The sequence below is a fragment of the Anolis sagrei genome, chromosome 4, assembly GCF_037176765.1.
Source record: "Anolis sagrei isolate rAnoSag1 chromosome 4, rAnoSag1.mat, whole genome shotgun sequence".
Taxonomy (NCBI): Eukaryota; Metazoa; Chordata; class Lepidosauria; order Squamata; family Dactyloidae; genus Anolis; species Anolis sagrei.
In genome coordinates this window covers 103,659,952-103,686,564 of record NC_090024.1, presented here as the reverse complement: position 1 = coordinate 103,686,564, position 26,613 = coordinate 103,659,952, and the positions used below count along the sequence as shown (strand labels likewise).

Here is a 26,613-nt window from a genome sequence, read left to right as displayed (position 1 = left end):
AGCATCAAGAACACTTCATCCCACATCTGTAAGGGATCTCAGGCTGTATCCAGGAACCTCAAAGGACAAAACAAGGGAAAGTAGATGGGAGGGAGAAGATGACACCCTGTAGCAGTTATGAAAGCTAGGAAGACACAGGGCATGTTTCCAACTCTGAGGAAACTATGCAAACATCACCCCTATCTTCATTCTCTGGGGGAGGAAGCAGCTAATCATAACTTTTTAAGGATAAAGTATAAATCTTAGACATACCAGTTTGTGGTCTTTTGTCCATGATTCTAAAGATAATGTTTTCTATTTCCATTCCTAATAATTTATCCTGATGAAGTGATCAAAACCATAATTAGGGCATATTTGCAACAATAACCGGTTGCAGAAATATTTTCCTTGTTTAAAGAAAGATAATATCCTCATCTTAAAACTGTTTAAGGCCTGACTGTTTGGCCTCTATCAGTCTGAATAAGATTAGGTTGGATTGTGTCTCTTTTTTTGCAGTTATGAATTCCCATTGGGCTAATTTAACTTCTATTTCTTTTGCACAAAAGAACCAAGAAAGCTATAAACCTTTATGGAATGTGAACAAAATTAAATCCATTTATACTTTTGTATAATTCAACTTATCAAGGGAATGTATTCATATATACACGATTCCCTAAGTTAATTTGTTTGGTGTCACGGCCAGCAGTTAGTCTGCTGCTGGGGGCAGGTCTCAGTAGAGGAGGACTTTTCCAGTGTTTGGAGCAATCTTGGGAGGAGGCCATCTGATCTCCTCTCCAAAGAAACTTTCACAGGCTTCTGGGAATATCTGCATTTGAGAGCTTCAGATGTGCAAGTCATCTTCAAATAATGTAAAACTGGGTTGGAAGGAAGGGTGAATATGAAATTATATTTCAGAAAAAGACTAAAATAGACAACCAGATAACAGATCACTATGGTCCTCAGTACAACTTTTGATAGGAAATACGATGTGATGATACCCTGTCATTTACTACAACCACCATCATCACACCTCATTTCTAGGTTCATCCCCAGCACCTACAAGGAAACTTCCAAAAGTCATGAGATACTCTGGATCCAAACACAATCCATATATTAAAGAAGGGAAAGCACTTTTTTCTTTTATCTGGGAGAGTTGGACATTTTTAACTACAGTATTTCAGGAAGCTAGAATTTGCAAAGCTTTCCCCTTGATGGGGAAACTTTTCTTCACATCTAAGGGGAATCAGATATGTTTAATCATAAATGATGAACACTTCAGTATTTAACTCCTGTCACTAGACTTTTTTTTTCTGAGGAGGTGACCATTCAAGTCAAAAAGCAGAACAGAGGGATATGTTCAACTGTTGCTTTTTTTTCTCTCCAGCCTAATTGGAGTCAAAGAGTAAACTATACAACTAAAAGAGACAATCTCTGTGTGCAGTAGGAGCCACATATTCCTTATATAGGCCACACACATTAATTGCTTCAAGTGGTCCTGTTTGCTGTTTGAGGAAGCAAATTCAGGTGCTCTATGCCTCACAGTCCAAGTTTCCACACAAGAAAGCAGAGGTTATCTTCTCATACATCACAGGTCAATATAGAAAGCTTTGGGGAGGAGCTCTAGACACTACATGCAAGCATCCTCAAACTGTGGCCCTCCAGCTGTTTGGGCCTCCAACACCCAGAATTCCTTACCACTGAACAAGCTGGCTAGGGATTCTGGGAGTTGGAGGGCCAAATATCCTTAGGGCTGCAAATTAAGGATGACTGCTATATGTCCTGTATCAATAAAATCAGAAGTGATTTCCACTAATTTATGAGTGCTGGGTGTTTTGGAGGGCTGTTTGAGGGTTCTTTGAGTCTCAAATCAATAAACAGAAATTATTGTATCCCCTGGAGCCATATAGAAGTGTCTACCTGACAATTCCTCCATGAAGATGCCTCCAAAGGGGCCCTTCACAGACTATAGTGACATCTTCAGTTGGTCAAGTCCTTGATCACGTGATACCTCAAAGCTGTTTAATGCATTTTCATACTTATCTTGCACTGCACTATGCTGTCTAACTCAAATAAAAGTCAATTAAATTGAGTAAATTCAGAGCAATTAAAATCCATGAAAAAAGAGCAATTGATGAAATGTAAAACAAAAAATAACTCAATGCAAAATTAACAATCTGTGAACATAAACAAATTAAGAATAAAGGGCTTTATCCTATGGTGCAGCATGATTTTTTTAAACGATCAGCCAATTCTGAGAATCCACATAATATTCCTTGCCCCAATGTAGACACTGAATAAACTTATGCTATAACCAAAATGGATGAGTTGGTGCCACAAAAAAGTCTGGACTGAAAACATCAATAGTGGCTATTACTGCAGAAATAACTGCAAATACATCAGCCCTCTCATTTGATGCCTTCTCCATAGTGGAAAAAACTGTGATTTACCTTTATTTCTTCCTCACAAGGGCAGAATAATGGCAAAAGTACCCCTAGCATTCAGAGTGGAAGGACAAACATTGTTTTGGGGGGTTATTAGGAGAAGTCAGATTAGGGTCCACATCAAATTCCTCTAAGCCATAAATGCCCCATAGGCTATAGGATTTCTACAACAGTTTTAAGACACTAACAGTAACTACAAGCATTTTATACAATATGCCAAGTAAGTGCTGAACAATCCAAGTATGAAGACCATGTCAGCCTGCCAGCCACACTGACTGATTTCTTTTTATAATATGATTCTCTTTTTCTTTCCCTTTTTCCCACTCTATTCCCTTTGAAAAGCAGGTGTAATAGTCTTGGGCAATACAGCCCTGTCACATGCAATGCTTTAGTGGTCTCCTTCTGATCATTTGTCTTCCAAAAGGGAAATTAAATTGCTGTGAAACGTGGCCTTTCAGTAATTGCTTTCCCATTAGTTTGAATTTAGTATAGTACAATGATTGCTTTCACCTTCTTACTTAGTGCATTATAACTTTATAGAAAAAGGAGAGGGAACTCAATGCAAGAAGAATGGGAGGATGATGAACCACAATCAAACAGTTGAAAGTTGGGGAACAAGACTGAATGCTGGTTAAGCAGTTAAATTCAGAAAAGTTTTAAACCTTACACATTCATAACCACAATATCCATTTTTATGCTTCCGTTACAAACAGCTCTGGTCTCAGTCACCTATAGCCAGAGCCTCTATCCCAGGGGTTCTCAACCTATGGGTCTCCAGATGTTTTGGCCTTCAAGTGCTCTAACTTGTCTTCACATATTATATCTATTATATAGTGATCTCTGCTGCTTCTCTTACCATCTCTTTTCTCAAGTCTTTCTTTGTCTGTCATCTTAACTGACCTAAAATTATTTTTGCTTTGACAACATCCAGCCACTCAAATACTTCTCCACAGTACTATGCTGATATCTAAAAATGGTACAAAGGAAGTTAATATTAATACATTCTTTTTCACCTCCTTTCCCACCAGTTACTTCAACAGTACATCAATACCTAACTAAATTGGCAATCAGCTTCATATTCTAAAAAATGATATATTTCTTAACTCAATCCTTGACTAGTTTAATGTCTTAGATTCAGACTAATTACTGACACTAAACTAGATCACTGGGGAAAACTAGTTATGGCTAATGCCATGCTGTTCAGATCCATGATATTATAATTAAATGTCACATAATGCAGTGATGCTTGCTAACTTAGATGTCTATAAAACCCTCTAGATAAAATCTGAATATAAGCAGAATATAAGCATAAGGACTCAATGTAGAACAAGATCCTGTGGCCAATCAACAGAGAAGGGTTATCTTGATCATGTTCTGCTTGTGTGCATATTTACTACACCTTGCGCATCATTTATTCAGAACTCCAAAATCCAAAATACTACAAAATCTTACATTGTCCAGATGGGTGGCTAAGGTAGTGACACTTCTGTTTTATGATGATTCAATGTACACAGACTTTGTTTCATGATTGAACATATTAAAATACTATCTACAAAATTACCTTTAGGCTATTTGTATAAGGTGCATACCAAACAAAAATGAATTGCATGTTTACACATGGATCTCATTTCTAGGAGATCTCATTATGTACATATATGCAAAAACAGCAATTCCAAAATTTGTATAGAAATCTGAAATCAAAAACTTCTGGTCCTAAGCATTTTTGGATAAGGAATACTTAAATTATAATGCATGTAGAATGCTAGATTAGATTAGTGGTTCTTTACCTGTGTGGCCCCAAACGTTTTGGTCTTCAACTCCCAGAAATCAGTATAAATATAATTTCCCTATAAATAAGATTATGCTAGACATTTCCATAAAATCAAACTGTATTTCTTACTTTAGCAAAGTACATGTGGTTCAAAACTGGACATTGGTCAGGTCCATCTATATTTATATCTCACAAAAATAATTTTCTCTATACTCATTTGCTTACACTAATATATAAACAAATACAAGACATAAAGTAGCATGATAAGTATAAGATGATGTAATTTCTAACTAGCGACCTATGCACATATGCAAAGGACTAATTTAGCCACTTGGAGACTAACTGAGAGAACAAAGTTGGTAACATAAGCTTTCATTGACTAGTCTATTTCATCAGATGTATAGAGTGAAGTGCCTATACAGACCTGTCTAGGCATTGGGTCTTCCTCCTGTAAATGTTACAAGATCTCTTCGCATATTGTTATTCCTGACTAACAGAGTTATGGCTTTTGAACAAGTACATATGTTGCTTCAAGGTCCTCCCCCCTCTTCTGTTGTTTTTTCTATTGTATGTACTTAATTTATGGCAATCTTGTGAATTTTATAGTGTTTTCTTAGGCAAGGAATACTATGAGGTAGTTTTGTCAAGTCTATTATTTCTGCCTTTTAGTCTGTAAGCCTAAGAATAAAGGCTGGCACATAACTCATTTTATTAGGGGTTTTTTTTTCCTATTGAGGGTGAGAGGAGGGCGAGAAAGATCTGTCAGGGCATGATTTCCAAAATTATATATTTTTAAAAATACTCTTCATCCAATATCTATGGTTTCTCTTACCCAAAATTAAAAAAAAATGTTCCCCTACTCCAGAAGTGTTTGTCAATCTCTCTAGATCAGTGGTTCTCAACCTGTGGGTCCCCAGATGTTTTGGCCTTCAACTCCCAGAAATCCTAATAGCTGGTAAACTGGCTGGGATTTCTCAGAGTTGTACACCAAAACACCTGGGGACCCACAGGTTGAGAACCACTGCTCTATATCCTCTAGTTTGATCATAGGGTATGCTTCTGGCTGAAGTATACAGAAAATATAGGTTTCTCTATTAACCATAGTTTCAACTATCCATAGGGTATTTTGGGATGTATCACCTACTGATGCAGGGATCATATTGTACTTGGCATTAAGAAGCATATGGCTCAAACATAGTCATCTAAACGATTCACATGCACTCAGCTCCCACAGTTAAATAATTATGGAAATCATATCCAACTTGACTGTAAATGAGATTTTATGTATTTGATCTTTATGTTGTATGAGATTGCAACTGGTATGATTAATAAAAGAAGACACTGAAAGTTATTTACTAATGAGAGAACTTGATAATATTTCTGCATTTCTAATAAGCATTTTGTCAGGAATAAACATTTTACAAATTCAGAGCAATTCCCTTTATATTTAGGAATCAAATGGAAACATGCTGTTTTCCTTCAAGGTCCAGAAACCTCAGTTCCTGTAGTAAGCAATTAAATTAGAGAAGCTTTGCAACCAGTAATAAAAGAATAAACTGGAAAGAACACATAGAGAGAACTGGCCAATCTATCTTGTCAGTTTGAGAAAATTATCGAAAAATACAAATTTTGAGAAATTACTTTAAGAGTCAGTTATTAATCACGATGAGCCAGAGAACTCTAATTATTGAGGTTAGACAAACCATGGATTTAAAACAATTTTGTCCAGATTTTCAGCTTCTTTGTCCTCTGGGAAATCAAGGGAAGGAAAGTGTGATATGAAGACTAGCATCTCTGTTTAGTATAAATGCAACATGAAGTAGGGTCCTTCAGCATATCTGTGCAGAACTGTGATAACCTGAAGTCCCATCTCCAAGTTGAAGAAAAACTCTATGGCCATTAATCAGAAATGACTTGAAGACACACAACAACATGGTTGATCAGGCAATCCAATCCTGGTCAACATGGTTGATCAGGCAATCCAATCCTGGTCTCCGGAGTTGTAGTCCAGCATTACACCACATTGACACTCAGTTCTATGAACTGTTATTCCAATGATATAAAATAGTCAGGGGGACTGTCAAACATTGCATCATTGATCAATACCTGATAGTGCCAGCTGGTAGACAATGCAGATTTGAAATACAATCCAGCTAGTGTTAACTGTGTCCAAGGGATGTTTAGTATTTTGCATGGCAGGAATAATTTCAATATACCTGCTGCAAGCACTCATGGGGAAAACCACAACTTCTCAAGGAGGCATGTTTATTTGATATTTATCTTACCTTTCTCCCAAAATGGAACACAATACAGTAGATTTTATGGTACATCTGTGGAACAGAAGTATGGTAATAGCTACGTATTCCCCATTGTTTCTCTAATAAATGACCTCAGAAATATACAGATGGTGGTATTTCATTTGATAATGAATTATTCATTATAAGCTAAGCTAGAAACAACTCTCAGGATTCAAATATTCCTAGAACATCATGGGATTTACTCACAGTGGAAAAATAAATTGAGTGCTTATATTGGTCTAACTTTTCTGGATTCAACGATCTATAGCGGTGATTCCCAAATTCAAGTCCTCCAGGAATGCCATTTTGAGTCCCAGTGCAGTGGGAAACAGCCAAAATGAGTCCTACCTAATATAAGTCCACTGCTACTGATGTCAGTGACATTGTAATGTAATGGATATGAAGGGGATTGTCCAGGTAGAACTAACAGTAAGCAAACATTACTGATTATCGAAATAACTTCCACACCTTGATCTCTCCACTATGACAGAGATTGCTCAGATCAGTACACTACAATATTAGCAACACCTTCACAAATGGTTTATTATTGTATATGTGATTTTCCAAATACAGATATTTCACCAAACTGCATTATGTGCAATTTCAATCATATAAACAGTATTATGATGCTATTTTTGAATTCAAGTGCACCTTTGGAACGTGGCCAATTGTAGAAACTTTCAAAATTAAATAACATCATTAACCCTATGATGCAGAAATCACTGCAAGCTTTCAATTAAAGTTGCACATATATACAGAAAGTGTTGTTGTTTTTGTTTATTTCTTCAGTCGTTTCTGACTCTTCGTGACCTCATGGACTATCCTACGCCAGAGCTCCCTGTTGGCCATCACCTCCCTCAGCTCCTTCAGAGTCAAGCCAGTCACTTCAAGGATGCCATCCATCCATCTTGCCCTTGGTCGGCCCCTCTTCCTTTTTTCTTACATTTTCACCAGCATGATTGAGTTTAGTTCAGTTTTATTTCCATGTCAGAAGAGGCTTGAGAAACAGCAAGTCACTTCTGGTGTGAGAGAAGGACATTGCCCAGGGGACACCTGGATGTTTTACCATCCTGTGGGAGGCTTCTCTCATGTCTCCGCATAGGAAGCTAGAGCTGACAGACAGGAGCTCACCTCATCCTGTGGATTCAAGCCACCGACCTTCAGGTCAGCAGTTGTGCCAGCACAAGGGTTTAACCCAATTGCATCCTCGTGGCTCCTAGTTTAGTTAGTAGAAATAGACTTATTCTCAGTCTTGAACTACATTTTCTCTTAAGTGAGAAATATCATAATGAAACATGGAAAAGGTCAACAAACAATCTATAGACAAATATCCATGAGTATACTCTCCTCTGCCTCCCCTTAGTCTTGAAAAAGCATTAAGCTAAAATAATATTGTACCACAATGGAATTAATGAAGTATGAAATTCAAGGCAAAGCAAGGTCTTCTGCATTAAATCATGTTTTCCACACAATGAACCCTGAAATGTTTCATATTAAGTTGCTTTCTTGTCAACAGAGAGTAGAAAAACATACAAACACCTGGCAATGTCAGCTATTTACTTGAAAGAATACCTTTACTTGTTCCAAATTAGTAGTATAATTGCCAAGATGCCCTGCTTCTGGCGCACATTTTATTCTATCGTACATGAAATGTCATAAATAGAAATAAAGTTAAATGGGTTAATTAGTCACTACTGACCATTTTAATTACAAGATAGAAAAAATAGGAGACAGATGTCAGGAAAATACTCATTACTGGTATCCTGATAAAATATACTTTCAGTTGACTGAATAGGCTTTGTGTAACTGATTACATCTTGCCCCCCTCCCTACCCTACCTTCCTTCAGTAAATAGAAAAACTAATTATCTGCACACTATTAAGTTAATGCAAATTTATCTACAACAATTCAATTCTGACTGCGAAATAATCTTTCTACTCTATAATTACACTCCAGCTTAATTAGCATAATTTCTACAGCACATACTTTAATAAAGAAGCTGATACTGGGTCCGCTTTTAAATGGCAAAGATATTTTCGTTAACGTGCAATGAGGGGGCACAGATAAGACTGTATCAAATTCACCTTCTACCACATGATTATATTCTTAAGAGAAACTCAAAAAGCACTGTAGACACCTGAGATGAAACACACAAATGAATGCCTGAAGATGGGTTTACAAAAATTACGTATGGAACAGTAACATTGAAGAACTGAGCACTGCTTAGATTCTTCTACTAATATAGTACAGGGTGAGGCAGCATAACTTCCTTTTTTAAAATCTGCGCCATTCAGTCGGTTGAAGACGTAGTGGAGCACTAGTGATCTCGTTCGAGAGGCGGGAGTATAAAGTTTTGTCCTGACACAGTTCAGTCGCCACCATGCGTTGGAACAGTGAGGAGCATGCTTTTGCCATTGAGGCCTACTTGTCAAGTGGATTTGGAGTGGCCGGCCCCCTCTCCAGATTTGGCCCCTTGTGGTTTTTTTCTATGGGTTTTTTTTGAAAAACTCCTTGTTTATGTGAAATGTCCAAGGTCCCTACAAGATTTGAAGACCAACATCCAGGAAGAAATTGCCAACGTAATGCCTGCTATGCTGGCAAGAGTCATGACAAACGCCAGATATCGGTTTACTCAGTGTATGGAGAATGGGGGATGTCATCTACCTAATTTGATCTTCAAAACTACGTAAAACAAAACTTTAGGTATGTGCGTACATTATAAAAACAATAAATCTGATTCATACAATAAGTTTTATTAAGTTTTGAAAAAAGGAAGTTATGCTGCCTCACCCTGTAGTAGTTCCCAACCTTTTTATGACCAGGGACCACTTGACCAGGGGCCACTCTCCAACTTTAGCACCAAAAGGGTTATGAATCAGTTTTTGGTCAACTTTAGATTCAGTTTGGTTATTTGGGGTGCTGATTTTAAAACTGCATTGGCTAGACCACATCAGCTCTAGTTTCTGATACAGAACATATACCATCCAGGAGTCACCATCTTCTCGCCCACAGAAAACCATTTTAGTAATCTAGAGCTGATGTGGTCTATCCAATGCAATTTTCTGAATCAGCACCCCAAATAACCCCAGGAGCAGACCTAAAAACGAAGACACCAAGGTGTCCCCATGTCCAGGTGCAACATGGAAGAGCTCCACTCAGGGGGAGGAAGGAGGAGAAGCAGCAGCAGTCAGAAGGCCTGTTGTCATGCATTTCGTGGGGAGTCAGCCTCTCCCCTCCCAACATCCCCGTTGCCTCGGCACTGTAAGAGGGTTTAGCGAGACCAGTTGGTCTCATTGCAACTGTGAGGCCAAGGACCATATTTTAGTTCTTGGGGACCACTGGTGGTCCACCGACCACAGGTTGGGAACCACTGTAATAGAGGAATGTTTTACTAACCAGCAGGTACTACTGATCACAATTTCCTCTTTTCTCACTTTTTCTTTTAATAAATGATTAAAATAACATTTTACTAGCAACTAAAATACATTGCTGCATACGCAATAAATGTGTAACATCAGCCACATTCCCAGGGAGCAGTGACTGTAACCTTTGATAGCAAAATAAATTCACTGTCAACTGAAAATGACAAAATAGACATAAATCTCTGTGTATATGGTCAAGAGGCAGTTCTGCAAACTTACTGGATATTACAGTGTTCATTATATATTACAATTTAGAGTGAAAGTAAATAATACAATTTAATCAGAAAAGAATTAACCTGAAAAGTGACCCAGTACTGTGCCTCTGACTCAATAAACAGTGAGGGGGCACAGGATAAGATTGAATCAAATTCATCTTCTACTACATGTTTAATGGTAACAATATGAAACACTTTTCATTAAGCACTAGCAGTCTTTCTGATTTATTACATTTAAACTGTGCAGAATTATTCCACTCAACAGATAAAAATCAGGTAAAGATGTCAGTATTCTAAAATGATTTGAGATTTCTATGCATATGTATCAGATGCAGGTAACACCAAGACAAAACAAGACACTTTGAACTATAACTCATGTTTTTCAAGATGCAGGTTCCCTATGAAATACTTTAAACTGAACTTCGGCAGTACTTCATGTTTTCCAAAACATTGTCTCCAGAAAAAGATTTTTTAGGTTATGAATTCTTGAGAATAGGGGGGAGAGGTGTCAAATTACTAATAGATCCATCTTTTAATTCTAGAGTCTGTTTCATTTCAACCACTTAGATTTGTTTCGTCCTTCTTTTAGCCCTTTTTGATATTCATAGATGGCATTGTGCTTAGGAATATTTAGGAGGCATCATGGGTTTGATGTTCTTAACTGTGATTTCCATTAATGGATTTTAATGTTCTCTGTTCGAATATATTCTGCTACTCTCTTAGATCCTGATGTAGTTTCAACTTCCTCTTGAGGTTTGGACAAAAACTTTGTGGTCATTTTTTGCTGTTTCTTCTTCTAGGCACCGTGATTGTGTTCCTTCCTCCTTTTTTTGCCCCAAATGAGCGATACTCAGTAATTTCTTGCTGTTATTTCTAAGCTTCTAATTTTCTCTGTACTCTTTAGTATAATAGTCAGTTAAATCCCTCCACTGGGCACTAACAATACAGAATATCACCCTTCCTTGTTGTCCTTCTCCTCCTGCTAAACCCTTCCAATTCTTAACATTGCATTTAAATTAAATTCCTTTTTGTAAGCAATTATGCTTTTCTCATCAGTCTTTGTGAATCTCACTGCAGAGATCTTACGATGGCAAGGGCAAAAAAAAAAAAAAAAAGAGGGAGAGAGAGGTTCTATACAGTTTAAAATTTTCTATTGTAGTTAATTAGAGGCTGAAGTTATTGGATTTTTGAAACTTAACTTTCCTTTGGAACAAAAATAGAATTATGGTCCCCTCACCCGATTGGTTCAAAATAAGAAAAAATATATACTTCTGCACACCAGGAAGGGAGAAAGTGTGTCTCCTTAGTCCTTTCTTTTTCTAAATTGCTACCAAAATGTATCAGGACTATACGGTTGGCAACTGTAGACATCAGGGATGGACCTCATCCAACTATTCTGAGGCTGCAAAGTCCCAGAATACTATGGAGTTTCCTACAAACTCTGGAGCATCCCCTATTTCTCCTAAAGCAGAGGAAAGTCAATCTAAAAACAGAAAACCTGGGACACTCACCAAAAGTGCCATGTTTGTTTGACTTTTATTATGTTATTTTTTTAAAAAAAATTATTAATCAATTTTATATACCACCACTCCCCGAAGACTCGGAGCGGTTCACAGTATACACATGTAATACATAGCTTTAAAATCAAGGAAAAATTCGATTAGCAAGGTTAAAATGCCAGCCTAAATAAATAAGTTTTACAAGCTCTACGAAAGGATAGTAAATCTCAGAAAGCTCGTGTCCCCAGTGGCAAGGCATTCCATAGGTAAGAAGCCACCACACGTAAATGCATTGTTTATTTTATTTTGTGATTTTATGTATTTTGTTCTGTTGTAATTTTTTCTGTTGTTTTGTATTTTATTTTAATGTATCGTATTTTTGGGCTTGGCCTCATGTGAACCACCCCAGGTCCCCTTCGGGGAGATGGTGGCGGGGTATAAATAAAGATGATGATTACTATTATTATCATCATCATCTAGAGAACCAGTGCTGGACTCAATGTGAGTCCAGTTCTTTTTGTACATGTAGACAACTTCATTGACTATGGGCACATATACACTGACCAAGAAAAGTGTGGCAAAAGCAGCTGAGGTGGAAGTGAAACAGACGTGCACCTGATTACACATTAATCTCTGAAATGCATCAAAGAGGTCGGCTCCAACACGGATTGACAATCCATAGTACTTGCAGCTTCATAGCCATGGTGGATTCATTTTTCCCCAACTCCTGCTGCCACAATGTGCATGTGTGGATTGCCAGAGCACCATTCCTGAGCATTGTGGGCCTGACTTCGGAATATTCTATGATTTTGGTTAAAGGTCTCTAATGCACATTCCTGTGTGGGTGTTCATGCTGAGCATAATTTAAATACCACATTTTCATAATGCCTCCAATCCATGTTAAGTGATCAGTGTAGATATGCCCTAAGTCAGATGCATGAAGTGAAGTTCTACTATGCAATTATGGTGCATATCCACAAAATGATTGCTTTCAATCATATACTCTCCATTTATCTTTTTGGAGCTATTAAAGTTTATACCACTATGGAACATTTACATTCAAATTCATAACATTTATTTTGCAGAGACAACAGAGGCTAGATATGTGTCATTTAAGCTATTGGTTTGCTAGCAAGATTGCTTTTAATCCAACTGAGCTGTAAACAGCTGGCCTATATACTCGAATCCCCTGCATTCAAAGCTCTGCTCAGACTACCAAGCAAAACACAGCATGACAATGAAAATAACATCTTTATTCACTATACTCCTAGTGCTGGGCATACAATATTCTTAGATTCTTTTCAGCATATTATCTTTTGAAAGAAGTCTGAAAGATCCAAATTCATACAATTTTCTGTTCTGTGCTGGGAGAAAGTATTCTGTCTTGCATTATTTAGGATCCACACATGAACTTCAAGCTTTTCACTGAACAGTGATTTATACAATCATTTCAATTTTTCCATTTAATATTTCATGTTGCTGCCATAATTATTGTATTTATATAAATACTGCTTTACACTGACAGCACTGAATTTAAACTATGCAATATTTTATACAGAACTCTGAGTGAATATTAACATCTTAACTATTTTGAGGATGACCTCAGATACACGCTAGATATACATTAGATGGGATGCATCTTCTCACATTTTCAACAATGCCCTTTTGTCAATTTCCAATATTGTCTTACTTATGTTGTTATGCTATCATATTGTTCAATGCAACACAGGATTGTGATGCTATATTAACAGAATCACTATGAGAGGCTTGTGATTGCATCCATCCCAATGAAAAAGGGAGAAAGAAAGCATAATCACTGCACTAACTAATAGCTTTGTTTTTCCCCAATTCTGTCTTGTTTTTCTTTAAAATGACCACATTAGTCTTGAAGGTGCTGATCTTAGTTCTCCTCCCATTTTCCTTGTACATAGAACAGTATATAGCATAGTATACACATATTATACTAATAGTAAATACAGGTCAGAACCCAATGAATGAACGCAAACTTGGTAAATCAATGCTGACAGAAATTCTAATAAAACAATGTTTTTTTTTCTTGTTGTCAATAACTTATAAGGACCCCCTGAATTTCATAAGGTTTTCTCAGGCAAGGAATACTCAGAGGAAGTTTTGCTAGTTCTGCCTTTCAAATATAGCTTACATCACCTGGTATTTTTGGAAGCCTTCCATCAAAATACTAAATAGAGCTTACCTTTCTATTTTCCAAGATCATGTAGGATTTGTACTAATAAGATTTTTAAAAGAATGATTACCATTTTTACCTTGAAGCATGTCTACTTAATGGAAGAATATGACGTGAAAGTCATGCTAACGCTTAGACCTCTAGGTAAGTGAAGCTTTTATCAACAAAGGCTTACAATTATATGAACCATACAAGGTTTTGATAGCAATAAAACAGACAGTATATCGCAGGAACGGCATGTTCTGGACCAACCTACTGAAGGCTAGCACTTGATTACCCATTTTCTACTCCAGCTAAAGTACTTGATATATGATCATGCACAGTGTTCTTATTTGAGCAACAGTAATACTAAAGATAAATACACCAGGAAAGAGATAATAACAAGGAATTACACAAGGATGAAAATCAGCTACTATGCCTTTTCAAAAATCATGATCTTCCCTGAGTCACAAAACTGCAATCCACTTGAAAGTACAAAATCTTCATAGTTTTGTGCTTTCAAGGGGAAAAGTTTATTATGCCCATAAAGGCTTATTATACCTGAAAGCTATGAATTTATTGTATTAAACTCTTTGAAGGTGACATGGTGCATCAACCACTCCCTATTTTTGGGAGGGGAAATGAGAAAATCCTCTCTTCCCAGAGGTGCTGATAACTAAGAACAGAAAGTGAAGTGAAATCTTCTGAAGTGGGGCACAGACAGAAAAACAAATGTCACAGGGGTGTTAGTCCTTTCCTATGCTATCCAAAACTAAAAAAATGTTTTTGTTGGAGTTACACGTAAAATGTACCTGTTTTGATTTACATACAAACTCAACTTAAGAACAAACCTACAGAACCTATGTTGTTCATAACCCAGGGACTGTCTCTAAAGCAGGGGTCCTCAAACTAAGGCCCGGGGGCCGGATACGGCCCTCCAAGGTCATTTACCCGGCCCTTACTCAGGGTCAATCTAAGTCTGAAACGACTTGAAAGCACACAACAACAACAACAACAACAACAATCCTATCTCATCAGCCAAAAGCAGGCCCACACTTCCCATTGAAATACTAATAAGTTTATATTTGTTAAAATTGTTCTTCATTTTAAGTATTGTATTGTTTTTTGTTTTTTTGCATTAGAAATAAGATATGTGCAGTGTGCTTAGGAATTCATTCATGTTCTTTTCAAATTATAATCCGGCCCTCCAACAGTTTGAGGGTCTGTGACCTGGCCCTCTGTTTAAAAAGTTTGAGGACCCCTCCTCTAAAGTAATTCTATCTTTAAAAGAGGGAAAAGAAGGACAAAAGCAGCAATAGCACTTGTAAAGTTGAAACAAAAATATGGACAAGTAGAAGCATTAAGGAGCTACATTTTTGGAAAACACCCCAGTTCTCAAGGGTCAAGAGAATGTGACTCTTCTAACACTGAGCAGCCAAAATATGTCAATCATGTGCAAAGTATTCAGTTTAATGTTTAACAACAGAAGTGAAACTGGTTATTTACAATGTTTTTCCTCTTCCTACATTGCATATGTCTGACTCCTCTCCTTCTTACTATTCCCTCACACTGGGGTGTCAAACCATTTTCATTGAAGGTCATACCAGTCATATGATTGCCTTCAAAGGGTCGCTGAATTAGTGGATGGAGAATTTGTGGATTTTTTAAAAAATGTTAGGAGCGACTTGAGAAACTGCAAGTTGCTTCTGGTGTGACAGAATTAGCCATTTGCAAGAATGTTGCTCAGGGGACCCCCAGATGTTTTACTATTCTATGGGAGGCTTCTCTCATGTCCCCACACGATAAGCTGGAGCTGACAGATGAGAGGTCAACCTGCTCTCTGGATTTGAACTGACGACCTTTTGGTCAGCAGTCCTGCCGGCACAAAGCTTTAACCCATTGCGCCACCGGGGGTTCCCTTTATGGATACAAAGTACCAACTGTAATTTTTTTACATAGCCGTCCGTGTTCTTTAGTTTATACCCAATGTGGGTCTACATGAAGTTATTGAATGGCAACTCCCATCATCCTTTTATTATTTGCCATGCAGACAGGGGATAATGGGACAGAATCTGTGGTGCTGAAGTTGGGAAAGGTTAAAGAACACTTTAAGACATCATATCCACAAGCGTTGTATCTACATTCAAACCCTGGTATCCTGACTAAACAGAACAAATTACAGCCTTCCAGATGTTACTGTATCACAACTTCAATCAGTGCCAATCATTAATGTCTAATGATAAGTAATACAAGAGTTATAGTCCAGCATCTTTGAGAGCCACAAAAATTGACATGACGGGCTGGATTTGGCTTTGAGATGTGCCTCAAATCAATTAAGTGAGTCTGGTCAAGATAAGCTAGAAAAGGGATAGGGTAATTGCATTTTTCAGGTTCCATTACAACACTTTAACCAGTCTGAGTCCCTCTACAGAGGTAGAGAAGATCGGGATATAAAAGTTTTAAATAATAAATAAGTATATCAAGCTGACTTTCAGATTAACGGTATTTCCCTATTCTGTTCAAGTTTTAGCAATGCAGATGATTTTAGGTCTGAAAAGCAATTGAGCCTATATGCAAGAAATACTATAACATTCTAATCAAATATCCATAGACATAAGTTGATTCTCTTAACCATATGACATACATTTTTAAATTAAATAATTGATTTACAGACAAAACAGCACATTTATCTGTAAGGTAGGTAGTAGACACACTTATCTGAAAATAATATAGGGAGGTGGACAAGGAGTTCAAGTAATTTGTCCACATGTTGTTTGAACCCTTTGCCCAACTCCTTGTATTACCAAAATCATTATATCAATACCATTAAAACAACTGAACAGACCATTAAAAAGTATAACAAATATAAACAACACAGTACATAAAAGACCCTTTCCACCAAGCTATCACCTTCCAAAAGTTTATTGAAACAAAAAGCTCTTTATCTACCTAGAAAATAATAGCAAAGAGGGCACCAGTTTAATCTCTCTAGGAAAAGGGTCCCAGGGCCTGGGAGTAGCCACTGAGAAGGCCCCTTTTCATGTTCCCACCATGGTGGGAGAGTGAGAAGGGCCTTCTTAGAAGACCTTAATACACAGATGGGCACATATGTGGAGATAATGGCCCTCCAGGTAACCTGGGCCTGAATCAGAACATACAGGGTTTGCTCTCATTCTGTTCAATAGAACCACAATTTCTGTTCAACTGAAGGTCGGCTGAATGTATATCCATCTCACTTTCAATGAAACTTACACATTTTGGAAATACAATATAGATAAAAAGTAATTAAAAGAGTAAATGGAATTAAATTGAAACATGTACTGAAAGTAAAACAACAAAATATAAAGTGGTTCTATACAGATACTATATTTTTTTTGGAAGCAGATTAAAACAAACCATTTTCACTGTGCAGCAACAGCCAAGGAACTGGTTCAAGGCTAGGATAGTGGCCAGCCTTGAACTGGTCACACACCTATCCATGTCCACTTGGAATCACACTGGTTTCAAGTCCTACATAGGTTATACTCTGGTTGACTGCTGCACATTATCTGGCTTGTTCTGGATTTTCTAGTGACTTAAAAAAAAAGGCTGTTTTGGGCATAATGCGTGCTACAGTGTGAATAGGGGGTGTATGCTTTGTTGACACCCAGCCCATGAGTCATCTCCAAACTCCACTATGGTATCTGTGGAGAACCACCCTACATCTTTTGTTTCTCAGCTGTCACCAGCATCGTTCATAATCTGCAGAAATTCGGATTAGAATTCTTTGGATCACTGACAGCTAACAAGAAGGATTTGTTGGTCCAACAGAAGTTAGAACACATACCGTTTTCATGCATTATGTTAACAGGCTGAATTACTGAGTTGTCCTATATTTGTTATTTCGTCTTTTAAAATTGTCATATACTTTAGGTTAACATGACATACAGAACGCTTCACCCTTGCTGAGAGCAACAAAGAAAAAAGATATGCCAACATAATCTTTGTGTATAGGAGATGGTGAACGGATTTTAGTACTCATTCTGTGAAAATATTAGTTTTTATCTCTGACTCAAAACACAGCTTGACTACGTGCTTCCATTTGTCAGAAGATTACTCTAACTTTTAAAGGCAATGAACTGAACTGTATTTGTAGGGGTTTATTTTCAACTCCTCGGAAAACTTAGAGAGTAATAAAGAAATTGATAGACTACAGAAAGTCTCACGCTATGAAGAAAAGCTTTTGATAGGGTAAAGCCAATATGGATGATTTTATTATTACATGTGAATACTAATACCTGACAAGAGAGGCAATATATATAACAGAAAAAACAGACAAAAAAGGACATATATATCCCCACTTTCCAATTCAGCGTAGGAGTTTAAAGTAGGCCCAGACAACTGGATTTGATCACCTTGTATAAAATGCAGAACTATATTCCCGTATGAATACATGTAATTATAAACAGTAAATGCTAATTCAGTTGAATATTGGGATCCCTAAAGTTGCCATCTTTAATGTGTTATCTATGTTTTTGTTTATGTATATGTGGATTTTGCAGAGAGGAAAATAAACATTCTAAGCATGTGTATTTAATAAATAACTAAATTGCTTAGAATATATTTCTAATTTAAAACCATTTCCTTTTCAATTGAATTAAACTTTCAAGTAGGTGATTACAGCCTTAAACCTTACTATCTGGCAACTGTCAGGTGGACCTTTCTGTTGAAATACCAGTGTTGCATAATTCAAGATAAGCAGTTATTGAACCATCACAAAACTTTACTTTAAAAATAGACATTTGCCCAAAGAACTTAATACTTGGTGCTCTCAGAAGAGAAAATGACTGTGCTAAATTTTTCTGTTTTTCTTCATTTCTAGTAGTTCTATGATGGTGAAAGGAAAATTACAATTTCATCCTTTTGGTGGGGGTCGTGATGAAGAAGAGATACAATGCATACCTTCTGTATATGCTGGAAAAATTGGTTGTTTTCAAAATACATTTATAATAACATACTAGATTTCAGGCATTGCCATCACACTTTTTTCCTGAAAAACCTTCTTCGCAAAGGATAAAAAAATTGAAATGTCAAATGCGAATATCTTTTAGGCACCACAATAACAATTTTTATTGATTAGCCAGTTGGCCTTATTAAAACAGACAGTACAAACACAACATACAACATACATCTAGTCCTCTTAAAATAAAATACAAATATACAGGTGTTTGTTAGCTTGAAACCAATGTAGCTTACCTGAAGATATATACATCAACTGACCTCGTCTCCCCTACACTGCACCCCAATTTAATCAATGTACTTTGATCTCCTTTTAACAGCTTTAAACAAATAAAGAACAACTTTTGTTGTCAGAATGGGTTTGCAACTGGCCAACAAAAATGAGGTTTTGGCCGCTGTATCCCAGCTTGTTTTATTGCATATAAAAGGCCATAAGTATTGTTTCCTTTCTTTTTTCATATAAATTGCAGTGATGTAAAGTGTGGTTCAGATTTTCAACTTCGGGGGCACCACAGATACAGAGTCTTTCTTCATGTGGGATATGATTGAATCTACCATGTCTCTCCATGGACTCCATTTGTTCAAATCTTGCCTGGTAAAAGCGATTCTTAGGTGTCTTGGCATATCAGTTTTTAGGTACTTTTAGGTATTTTTTAGGCAATATCTTCTCTGTTGATCTGTTTTCTTTGCACTCCACATACTGGTATGCTTGTTTGTAATTCTCTAGTTATTTTCAGATTAATAGAGTTCTCATTCTTAAAATTAGGATGTACATGAGGAAACTAGTAGAGAGACTTTAAAGGAGAACATATATCCAAAGGTATGTTTATCTATATCCCATGTTCTCCCAATGATGGTTGCATTTGGTGGGGCTTACTGTTTTTGGTTGTTTTGCTTGAAAAGCCCCATGTACATTGATAGCACTACATAAATGACAATGGTAATGATAGTAATATTGGACAAGGTTATCATGTGAGCCTTTTTGTTATGTGATGCTGGCTCTTAGACAAGCTACTTTAATTGCACACTTTATTTCTGCTTTTCTGCAAAATAGGGTTGCTATATTCCAGTTCCCCAAATCCAAGCTTTATCATTTTAATATTATTCAAATAGTCTGCTAATTATGCAAACCATGTGATAGTTGGAAAGTTACATGTCTTACTAATTTCCAATGCCAAACCAACCTTTTCAAAATTGTCTTAGGCAGTAACAATAAGCTAGGTTTTCTTACATTCATTTCCACAAAATACCAATTGAATCCTCAATATCGAAATAATATTTAAGTCAATTAGATCCAATAGGAGATCTATGGCTTAAATGCAAAGCATTTTACCAGAGGTAATTCCCTTTAAATCCAGTGTGCCTTAGATCTGTACAAACATGTCCAAAATTACACTGTCAGTGTAAAAAACAGTCAATTTTTCTAAATATTTATTCAGAAATAAATACTACTGCATTCTGTGGAACTTATATGTCCATGAGACTGCAGTCTAAGTAGCTTTCAATAATTTATAAAGTTTGCATGTGTAAATCCTATACTTGCCTATATCATACAACAGAGAGCAGTTTCAGATAGTAAATCAAGTATGATTTACTGGTAACCTTTGAAAGGAAGCTGTATTTCTATAAAGATAACTAGCATTACATTGACTCAGTGATCATTCTTGAGCAGAATAAAAATTATTTTATATTATCTTTGCATTTTACAAAATACACAATACCTTAGACAATTAAAACAATCAAGTGTTCAAAGTTATTACTTATTGCCAAGACTGACAATTCACTATCAGCTTTGTCCTTTTACCTCTAGGTATTGTCTTTCTGTGTCAGCTACAATTTGATTTAAACAAAAATATTGCCAATGGAATTCCACTATGGCTTTTGTGATCTCTAGGGAGAATTAAATGAGAAGTCAGCTCATCAGTGGCAAGTACATGCTTTAAATAGCACTACACAATACTTTTGTAAACCTCTGGCAGGTGTTCTGGTAATAGGCCCCAAGTGGATATTACATTCTAATCAAGACATGAAACAAGGACTGTTGCCAAAGCCTGGTCCAATTTCGGATGACAGAAGGGGAAGAATGAGACTGTTGGGAACAGCAGCAATGCAACAGGATGTAACAAGGCAGAAGATCTAAGACTTTCAGGAAAAATGTGGTAAGCCAGTAAGGACTGGGATTGTCCATAGTTCTTTGTAATACTGTCTATCCTCAGATCAAAAATGTAATCAAATCATGTTAGGGATGCAATATCGGAATCATCTATTAATGATGTTAGGCAATGCAAGTGTTCCACTTCATTTCACCAAGAAGTACTTGGAATAGGGAGCACACATTAATTTCTTGTCTTCTTCATATTTAGGGATGACCAACATCACTCTAAATTATTGTATACAGCCACTGATACAACTATAATCATCTCAAGAAATTACTGAACAATGAAAACTATGCAGGGAACCTAGAAGTTATCACATATCCTGCAGAGATGGATTGTTCCTGTGGATTTAATTTCTAAGTCTTGACATTTGAACTGATATGTAATATTACAAGCATCTCTGAGAAACATAAAATTAAGATGGAGGAGTGACATCACTTCTTTTCAAGTAGGTGCGTTTCAACAGTTAATTTATATCACCCTCTTCAAACAGTGCAGGAACAACTTCATCCTAGGAGCTTCACATCATCCTAGAAGCAGAGTTAGGAATACAAACTGTAATACTTACTTACAATTTGCATGTTAGTGATCCTCCAAGTGAAAGAACATTGTGTGTATGTTCTTTCAAATCACCTGTTGACTTATTACAACCCCATTAATTTCTTCATTAAATCCTTGCCTCCCTTAGGCAAGGATTTCTCTGAGGTGGTATTTCTCAGAATAATATTTTGTAAGAAAAAAGAAAACTCACTAGGCAGTCTTCTTGTATGCCCAAAGTAAGCAACAATGAGCACAATAGCTACTGAGGGCCAGGGGAAAATTGACTCATGGTCCCTGTGCAGTAGATCAAGGGTCCTCAAACTAAGGCCCATGGGCCATATGCACCCCTCCAAGGTCATTTACCTGGCCCCTGCCCTAAACTGTTGGTGAAAATAGTTCATTTAAAATATTGTTTTGTCTTTCATTGTTTTTTTTGGGGGGGGGGTTGCATTAGAGATATGTGTAGTGTGTATGGGAATCAGTTCATATTTTCCAAACTATAGTCCCCCCCCAAAGTCTGAGGAACTGTGAACTGCCCCCCCCCCACTTAAACATTTGAGGACCTCTGCAGTAGATAATCCTTTATTATGATTTAGAATGCTTGAGACAAATAACCTAAATTAAATCTTTATCTTGAAATTAAGAGCCTCTTTCCAAATCAATATTTGAATCCATTTTAGACTAAAATGAATAAATGACAAGTGAAGCTCTTTCAATTTCTGAACTATATTAGTTGATAGGGAAAATAGCATACTTATCTTGTTGAATTTTCATCAATCAACAGAGATTCTTTCAATTATATTGTCATAATATTTTAATGGTGAGCCAGAAGTTTAAAATCAAAAGGTGGCCCTTGTCTACAGGAATAACTGTGATCCCTGCATGTTTTGAAAATATTCCACTGAAAAAGGTAACACACAGTGGTATCTATTATTTATGAAAATAGCTCAGATAACCCAAGAGCTATAAAGACTGTTGATAGCAACCCACTCAGGCATTTATCTCTCAAGTGAAAGATCTATATTTATAGTCAGATATTTGCTCTCTTGTTCCCTTAACACAGTGTGAGGACACCACAGTTTTAATACATTTTATCCTTCACATGCAAGATAATTAACAACCATCACCATCTGTACAACACTCCCTCTTCTCCACTCAGTTGCAACCTTGGTGACTATAGCTGAGCTTCAAAAATAGCCTCTTCAAATGATTTCAAAGGACCAAAGATCAGGTAATACTGAATATTTACTACTTAAAATTATTTCCAATACTACTCAAAGTGGGTTGATTTTTTTTAAAAAAAATCAACATGTATACTTCTTTTAAAAAATCAAGCAATTGGAAAACCATATATTAAGAAGATACAGACTGCTTATCTGATGGGTCTCCAAACTCTCACAAAACAACGATGAAGCTAAAGACAGAACATCTAACTGACTTTATATTCAGCTTATATTTTATAAGAAAAAAATAATTAAAAACATGATCCAAACAACTATGTCCCATGTAATAATGTGCAAGCAATTCATATTTGGAAGAATTAATGTATGGAAAAGCTGGAAAAATCCTGCTCATATCTTCTTAGAAAGTGTTTGATGAAACAAAAAACTGTCTGACATCCAAATTAGAAGCATTAAAGACTACTTTAAGCAATCCACAAAATGGCAAGTATTACCTTCATGCAGTAGGCAACATTGTACCTTCCAAATGTTTTAAGTGATACCTTCTATTAGCCTTGGCTAGCATGGACAATGACCAGAAATTATGGTAACTATAATTCAAACCAACTGGAGAACATCTGCTTGCATAAACCAGTGCCATGAAGACAATGGAGAAAGTTGCATCAAATGGTGCCCATATCAGTTATATTAGACAAGATTATGCCCTCCTGTAGTTCCTACAAAACACGCATTAAAAACAAAAAAACAAAAATCCCTATCCAGAGCAAATAATCACTAATATGTTCCAAGCTGGCAACAAAGTTTTTTTAAAAGTAACAATGATCTCAACAGCGAATACTATATTTAATTGCATAATAGTTACACCCCTCTTTTTTCGTTCACCAAGTGGGGGAAAGGGTGTTTATGATGCTGTGAAATATGGCATATCACCTTTGACTATTATTAAACAAACATGAAACATTTGCAAAATTTGGAAATCACCAATCCTGTAACTTCATGATATGTAGGTATGGTAGAGTAAAATTCAAAAGTATCATACAAAGGTTAAGATGGAGAACGACTAAGGACCTGTAACCACAATAAATTGGTATGCTAATTTCCAGGATGACATGGGCATCTGAAATGTGCGCAAAATCTCAGAAATATAATACACTACATACATAGAACACTTTTACAGGAAATGATATTGAAATGAGAGCAAAGTACAAATAGTTTGTTTTTGTGAATAGTTTCTGGCCTCTTGATGAGGTCAATTAATCAGGCTAATTGGGGATTATCTGAAAAGTTCAGGTTAAATACTACCTAAGTGAAGCTTACCACTGCAGCAACTGTCATTAATTTTTTTTGGTTGTTTTTACCACTATTTATCACCTTAATAATATAATCAATTGCCAGTAATAGTAGCTTTTAGCCACGCAAGTAAATATATTTACTAAAAGGTGAACAAAATATTAAAGAAACAAAGGCTATGATATACATATTTTAAAGAAAATCCAGTGCTTTCTTCGAGTTAAGCATTATTAATTTTGTTCCAGACAATTAAACTACTTGGCTCATATTCAAACAAAGATGAGAATCACTCCAATTGAGTAATAAAAAACTGAATTTGACAACTTAGTTTTTTCCAGTGATGCACTGACAAGGACAATCCTTTCTCAAGTGGATACCGTTGGACAACACAACCAGGAAAAATGTGAGATTGATTGAGGCATATGATTCAAATTTTGTCTTCTGTGTTATAATTTTCCCTCACCTCTTGCACAAAACATGCCACCTTTTCAGGACTATTTTGTAATGTAGTTTTGTAAACTGCAATCTACACATGAAGAGGCTAGGTTCTCCAGTTAAGGGCAATGATTCCACCAAAATAAGGGCAGGGGCTAGAATGGTCAACTGGGGGATAGCATTGGCAAGCCCTACCTGCTGCCCCCCTTTCTATTGTTCCCTTTTATAGGATGACACATCTATATATACAAAAAAATCTGGCTATTCCCAATAAAGTGATCTGCTGTTCTCTCAGACTATTTTTAAAATAATTTTCAACTATCCATCTAACCAGCTTCTGCACAAAGCAGTTGAGAAAACAAGCTGGCCCTTCACTCAGGAAGCAAAATGTCTTGGTAGTTGAGCAATTGATGCTTCCTGAAAAAGCATTTTTTTTACAAATATACAGCATATTTGAGTTCAAGATAACACTCAACTATCAATTGAAGTTAAAATGAAAACTTGATTTTAAGCAGGTTTCTTAAAATAAATTTCGCTGCTCACTTTACCACATTATAACCTGGGTTGGTGACAACTGAAAATTTAACAGGAGGTTTCTATCTTAGTCAGATGTCATACATGAATATGAGTTATCATAAATAAACTTCCTGTCTCTCTCCATCAGCTGTCTCTCTGCTGTAGCATGTCATATTAATTTGTTCTTCAATCCAACAGAACTAAGCAATCACTGGTTATTTTGTTTTTGAAATGAGGACATGGAACATTTTGTCAATCGTGACAAGTTATTCTTGTCTGAACTATAAACTGTAAGACAGGTTGAAAGCAAAGCAAATTCTATTTTGGGTAATATAAACCAATTCAATGATCTTTTTTTTAAAATTTGAAGATCTCAAAAGCAAAATCTTAAATGAGCTTGAGCAGCAAAAAAAGGACAAGATTCAGAATTCCTCTTTGTACTTTCATGTTAACAGTAATGCAAACATCATGTATTTGGGAAAGCCGACACAGAAAGAGAGCCAGTCATGACACACTGTTATGATGAACCTGGACTGAGGACAGGGGGCATGATTCTGCAGTAAATGTTATGTTTTTGCAAAAGTTTGAAAATGAGCTGCCATTATTTTTTATCTTGTTATCTGGTCTGAAAAAGTGAGAGTGATTGCTCAAACTCTGTCATCTCACCATCTTTTCCAGTGGATTCCAGTGTGGAATCAACACTGACTTTATCCTGTGGTAATGGGGAAGGTGCCAGTTCAGGACTGTTGCATGAGGAACTTTAACCCTTGGTGCACACAACAGTGTTGGTTCAATCAGGGGTCTCCTCTTTGAGTTGCTCTCTCAAAACACTTTCTCTTAATTGCTATTTCATCCCAAGATTTATTTTTTAGTCATCTGGATGGATTTATGTTACCTAATCTTGTCAATAGCTCAATGTGTCATAGACTACACTCTACCAAGAAGCCATTATGAAGTTTCTGATAGTTGATGTTAATCAACTAACATTGTAAGTACAGAAATAATTTTTAAGAAAGTATGCACATTTACTTTGTAGTTTCTTTCCTCCACTGCCTTAGAGAGTCCTTCAACTTCATACTATAGCTTTGTTTTAATCCTGTAAGGTATCACGTTCATTAATATTACAGAATAAGTAAATAATAGTGCCCAAAATATAAGATTGTTTTTAAAAAGCTTCCTCAATATCACATATATTTAAATTTAACATGATAAATGACACAGATATATAAAACACGACATATGCAGCTGTGAAAAACATCAAGGACTTGTGGTTATTTGTAAGCATTCACATTTTTTAAAAAAAATCAGTGCTCCATATAGTGCCAAATGATGATGTTAATTAAAGAGGAAAGTTACCTTAATTGCCAAATGCTCAATTTGTGATATCCACATTTTAAAGTATCTAAAGGAGTACCTTACTGGGAAAGCTTGCTCTAAGGCTCTATTCCACATTGTGAAACAGAGCCAGTGCTCTTGTTGAAATGCTGTCAGTTCTTTTAAAAGAAGGAACTTATTATCATTAAACAGATGTTGCTTGAGAAAGCATTTAGCTAGGAATTGTCAAGCTGAGCTGACATGATGGTGTTTGATAATTGTCATTCTTTCATTGAGTAAGTTTACACAAAAATAAGTCAGTTGGATACATGAAAAAAGGGACAAATAATGCCTCTCCTGAGAAATATCTAGGAGAG

At 36.3% G+C, this 26,613-nt stretch overlaps 1 protein-coding gene across 9 annotated transcripts in view; it reads right to left on the bottom strand.

Annotated features, from left to right (window-relative positions):
- CTNND2 (catenin delta 2) overlaps nucleotides 1-26,613 on the bottom strand; it is a 623,732-nt gene that overhangs the window by 164,382 nt on the left and 432,737 nt on the right. The window lies entirely within an intron of this gene.